Source organism: Etheostoma cragini, chromosome 4 (assembly GCF_013103735.1).
Source record: "Etheostoma cragini isolate CJK2018 chromosome 4, CSU_Ecrag_1.0, whole genome shotgun sequence".
Classification (NCBI taxonomy): domain Eukaryota; kingdom Metazoa; phylum Chordata; class Actinopteri; order Perciformes; family Percidae; genus Etheostoma; species Etheostoma cragini.
The window spans coordinates 18,117,910-18,123,675 of record NC_048410.1 but is presented as its reverse complement, the minus strand read 5'-3'; positions in this window follow the sequence as shown (position 1 = coordinate 18,123,675).

The window sequence follows — 5,766 nt, the reverse complement described above, 5'->3', positions numbered from 1 at the left end:
AGTACAGGGATATCCTGGATGAAAACCTTTTCCAGAGTGCTCTGGACCTCAGACTGGGCCGAAGGTTTACCTTCCAACGAGACAATAACCCTAAGCACACCGCTAAAATAACGAAGGAATGGCTTCACAACAACTCCGTGGCTGTTCTTGAATGGCCCAGCCAGAGCCCTGACTTAAACCCAATTGAGCATCTCTGGAGAGACCTGAAAATGACTGTCCACCAACGTTTACCATCCAACCTGACAGAACTGGAGAGGATCTGCAAGGAGGAATGGCAGAGGATACCCAAATCCAGATGTGAAAAACTTGTTGCATCTTTCCCAAAACGACTCATGGCTGTATTAGATCAAAAGGGTGCTTCTACTAAATACTGAACAAAGGGTCTGAATACTTATGACCATGTGATATTTCAGTTTTTGTTTTTTAATAAATATGCAAAAATTTCTAAATTTCTGTTTTTTTCTGTCAAGATGGGTTGCTGAGTGTACATTACTGAGAAATAAAATGAACTTTTTTGATTTTTGGAAAAAGGCTGCAATGAAACAAAGAGTGAAAAATTTAAAGGGGTCTGAATACTTTCCGTACCCACTGTATATACTCATATATACCCAGCTCAGTCCCTCCCTCTCTCTTCCTTCATCTCGCCCTCCCTCCCTTCCTCCCTCCCTTCATTTGTTCTAGGGACAGAGCCCTAGTGTGAAGCTTCTTGTTCCTGTATTTACCCGTGCAGCGCAGCTTTCCAGTCGTTCAGAATGAGTTGGCCTAAGGCAAATACACTATCCATGTGGCGTGGAAAAGCCCAGTTTGGCCTGCGGTCTGCTCCTGCTACAAGCTCTCTAGGTTATATTTAGTCTTGGACAGGCCACCCTGCTGCTACAATTATCATCAGCACCAAAAGGGATACCTGGGGGAACGGTACCTAGCACCACCACCACCACATGTTCCTCTCTCTGCTGTTTCACTGTAAGTAAATCCTTTTGAAACAATGGCATTTCTGTTGAATTTAAGAGTCTGGTTTTGCCATTATGGAGAAGGCACAAAGGGATTAGTTGGAAGCAGTTACACTAAACTTGACATGTAGTTCAGTTTTTGTAATCCTTTGATATGGTTCCACTTGATATTCCTGTAACTACTGTGGTAACAGTCAATGTCACTGTATGTCTCAATGTATCAGACTGCCTTTGAAAAAGGGGTCAATAATCAGCACTTCTCTAGAGTCCATGGTGTGTGAAGAAACATGAGGTTCAAGAGTATTAGTTTTTTATTTGTGGTCCAAAAGCAACAAGAAGAGACTGGCTTCTAAGTGACTTTGTGGAATATAATATTTGGTCTGTTATGACATAGTCAAGGTATGAAAGTCCTTTTACAGTTTTTTTACATATGCTATGACCATTTTTTCCAATACTTTTAACAATTTACCTAAACTTACCAACACAACTACACACAACTGGCAAAACGGTTAACTTTATTCTCAAAATCACACATTGTAAACTACAATAACACACTTACACAGACACTGCAACACATCTCAAAATCATTCTTCCAGAAACACTAACACATGTTCTCTCCCAACAGGAACATTTAGTCAGTCGTAGCCCAATGTCATAACAACACGAATATCAGATGGAATTACAGAAACTGCATTATTTTTTGTGTGAGGTCTGCCCTTATACAATAGACAGTAGTATATTGTTTTGACCCTAGATTGGGTTTCACACTGCTGTTTCACTTAAAGCCTCTCTACATTTTGTTTTGTTAGCTTTAGTAAATGCATGCATTTTGTTTCTTTTGCTGCAGAAATCAATACAAAAATGAATGAGCCATCTCAGAGTAGCTTTCTAGAATGTGTCACTGCCCAATGTGAGTCAAGTTGCGCATGCGTCACTTTGCGACGAGTTGCCTACAGTATGCAAATGAGAGACTGCTGTTATGTCAATTTCAATAAAAAGGATGTACTTAACAAAGTTGGTTCACTGCTGGCTACAAGTTAGCAATGGAACACTACAAAGGCTGTCATTTGAATGGCGTTTTAAGCTAACATTAGCAATCAAACGATCATAGATAGCTAAAACGTTTTTGAAATGATTTCCATTTTCTGTTATTGTTTGTAATGAGAAAAGTTTATTATTTCATGGATTTGCAAATTTCAGTATGACACGTTATGCCGTAAACCGTGTAAATCTCAGCATGCACAACTCACATCTGCACTTGATCTGAATGTACTACTGTAACATATCAGGTTTGCGTAAACAAACAAGGAATGTGACTTTGGTTAATGTATTCCTTGCTGTCAAAGTACAACACTCACTTACTGCAGTACATAAAGAATACTGTAAAAACAGATGGTCATTCGATTGAAAGGAACTCAACAGCTGAGTGTGTTTCCTTGATGGGAATCAGCTGTGATTGGTCTCTTTAAGATCTATATGAGCAGCTGTTCACTTTGACTTTGGCCTAAGATAGGTTTAGAACATGATGGTATTTGTTCTTACATATGTGAATGTGAAAGAATTTGAACATTTGTCAGTAAAAATCCATTGGTTTGCTTTGGTCTTAGTTGAGCTTTAAGAAAGTTGTTAAAAGTATTGAAACACTTGACGTCATAGTAATCGTAAAAAACTGTAATCTTTGTTCTTGATATTTTTTTTCTTTTCTGTGAACACACCATGCTGGACATGCGTTTAAATAGGGAAAGTCTACAGTAAATATTTTCTGCAGGGAAAACATTTATCCTACTCATCGTTTCAAAAGAAAGGCAAGGGGTGGGATTCGGGTAATAGCTGTGCTCGCAATTGACAGAGGAAGCAAGACATGGAAAGTTTAAAAGTGAGTTCTCATCCCTAAAAATGGAAAGTCAGAGAGAAGGCAGACATTAGAGATAGAGGGAGAGAGAGAGAGACAGACAGAAAGACAGACAGACAGGATGGTGGGAACATCTGGAGAAACAAGACCAGTGCCAAACCCCGTGACAACATGAAGGGACTGGAAAGTCTCCTGAGAGGTTTGAACCCACTCTTTCAAACACGCACGTGCCTACATGACTAAGTGTACAACACAGTTGGATGAAAGTATGAATGTATTGGCAAGTGGCAAAGAGCCAATTTAAATTACAGAGCTGCGTTTTGCTTCTGCTTTTTATGCCGCATCAGTATTCAAGGTGTAAATGGTGGCACAAAATGTGTGTGTAAGTCCCATATTGCCGCCATATAGGCAGTTGCAATGTGATTGACAATATGCGTCTTAATTCATTATCTGTTTCTGCACAAAGTTTCTACACAGCTCACCTGCTGCACACTACTGTTGCCTTTAAGGAGACATCATGTGGCTATATGTTCTGTTTAAAGGCTTTGTAATCCAATGGCATACTGCAGTTTTTTTTTTACTGTAATCCAGTGGGATACTGCAGGGGGGATCCTGAACAGCAACAGGAGTTACCTTTAATCAAAATGTAATTAATTGCATCTGTTGCAGATGTGTTTTTTCTTTCATTCCAGGCGTTAAGTTACAGGAACCATTAGGCAATAACATTCAGTTTTCACGTTTAGTCTAGGATTGCATTTATCATACTTAATTCTAATTTTTATTCTCTTCAAGTAGCCAGTTAGGTTTATTTTCTTAGGATTGTCATATTTTCTTATTGAGTACCATGGGATGTAATTGGTTAAAGAGAAGTAGAAGGACTGAGTAAGCTCAAAAAGTGTAGCACAGAATAAACCTGAGGGATGGGGGTGGAGGGTAGGAAGATGAGGGGTGAGGTGCGGGTTGGGATGTAAGAGAGCACTTCTACCTTCAGGTGGACTGACAGGCTAGTTTTTATGACACCAATTATCTGCAGTGGATAGTGTGTGTAAATGTGTGTAGAATTACCCCAAGCAAGTCATCATTTACTGCAGGAGAAAAGCTGCTTGATGGATAACTCCCACCTGGATTTCCCCTCTCTATTTGTGCTTTCTGTTTATTCATTCTCACTCACCCTACGCTTCAAGTCTTTTTTTCTTTTCTCTGCATCTCTCGCTGTGTAGAGAAAGCACAAGGTCCACTCACTGAACATTTTCCAGAGCTTTCAACCTCCTCTCATGACCTTAATTTTTATTTTTATTATTATCCAACTATTGTTGGTTTGTTCTGTATTTTTTTGTGTGTGCTCCCTGTATACACCAGGTAGTGTATAAGAAATAATGGAAAAACAGCTTGCCATTTTCTTTCACAAGTTTGAAGGAGTGAACGGAAAAATCCTGTTCGGTCAGTGGAAATAACCCCTGAGAGGAAATAACTTGACCATGCTAATGCTGGGCCCAGAGACGAGTGTACCACGACCATTAAAGTGCCAGGAGAGAGATACAATCAATGAACCCACACACTCAGTTCACCAAAGAACAGTGCAGGACGGAGCATAGTGAGGGGCTACCTGCATGCCCTAGCTGACACAGAGTTCCTGCTTCCCAGAAATGCAGGGACACAGATATTCTTCTCGGCCAGCTGTCTTTGTTTCTGATGGGGCTGAGGGATTGGGTCCATACTATGCGTAGTATCTCTATGCTGCCTTAACAGAAAACTTTTCCTAAAATAGCCAGCTGCTCCAGTCTGCTCATGGGGTTACTCAGTTCAGTCATTGGACTTAGTTAATTAGCTTCTTGTAATGATTGCAGCTAGGAGGAGAAAGAGGAGATATGATGGAAGAATGGTATGATGGTGAGAAAGAGGAAGTTAGCAAGGAGCAGAGGAGGGGGAAGAGGAAAAGCTTTTGAAATCTTCATGTGCACAGACAAAGAATGTCATATAACTTACTGCCATAATTTACTGCCATAACTCTCCCTTCAACAAAGTTAATGATTGTTTGTGCCCCTTTTTTTGATCACATAAATAGACATCTGTGCATGTTTTTGTACTTTCGCATACATTTCACAGTAGGAGTCACCGTAGACGTCTCTGCATTGTGCATTCCTTGTGCAGTTGTCTCCAGCAGTGGCTCTCCTCTAAGTGTAATTTACATAAGGGATTTATTGGTTTTAAATTACTTAATTTTCTGTATTAGCAGAGTGAAATAAGCAATGAGTGCCGGGTTTGTTCATTATATCCACTAGGGCTGCATCGTATAATTTTTTTGCTTGGAGCTGTAATTGGAATTGGAATTGTGTCAGTTTAGCTACGTCATTTATAATACTCCAAAGTGCATTTTGAATTGGTGATTCCAGAAAAACTAAAAAGTAAAATAAACATTACTACATTTTGCTACATTTTTCAAAGAGTAGGGCCTTTCCTGCCAAATCCATTTGTTTATCCATTTACTACAAATGGTTTAAAGCTTCAGTGCGTAACTTTTTGATATTAATGAACGTCCGTTAGGGTTAATTGAGCGTCTAACAAGCTAAAGACAAAGACATTTTTCTAAAGAGTTGGTGGACTAAAGTACAGCTAAAAGGGCAATGGATTTTGATTGTCTTAGATTTGTCAGTCTTAAGTCTTAAAATAACTTAGTTAAAATGCAAATGTTTTTAGCATGGCAGTAGAGAAGACAGTCTCTGAATGCACCATGTTGATAGTAGCAGCCAAGCGGTACAGTCTGCTTGAAAGTAGGAAAGGGCCTTTCAGAGATACTATAGGTCCATATTCCCAAATGGACCCTGCAATTAATTGAGACCTAAAATAATTTGAATAGTAAGTGTTAATCATTCGGGCCATGCCCCTGAGGAAAATTCTACTTCAAAAAATATTTTTTAAGGTTACATCAAAATAAATTAGTTAACATGTTTCTAGACACATTTG